Here is a 249-nt window from a genome sequence, read left to right on the forward strand (position 1 = left end):
AAAACTAGCCGGGCGAGGTGGCGGGCGCCTGTGGTCCCAGCTACTCCGGAGGCTGAGGCAGGAGAATGGCGTAAAACCCGGGAGGCGGAGCTTGCAGTGAGCTGAGATCCGGCCACTGCACTCCAGCCTGGGCGACAGAGCCAGACTCAATCTCAAAAAAAAAAAAAAAAAAAAAAAAAAAGAAAGAAAGTAAAGGGATTAAGGAAGCACCAAAGGCAAGCCCTCTCTTACAACAACATCAGACAACTG

Source organism: Macaca thibetana, chromosome 16 (assembly GCF_024542745.1).
Source record: "Macaca thibetana thibetana isolate TM-01 chromosome 16, ASM2454274v1, whole genome shotgun sequence".
NCBI lineage: Eukaryota > Metazoa > Chordata > Mammalia > Primates > Cercopithecidae > Macaca > Macaca thibetana.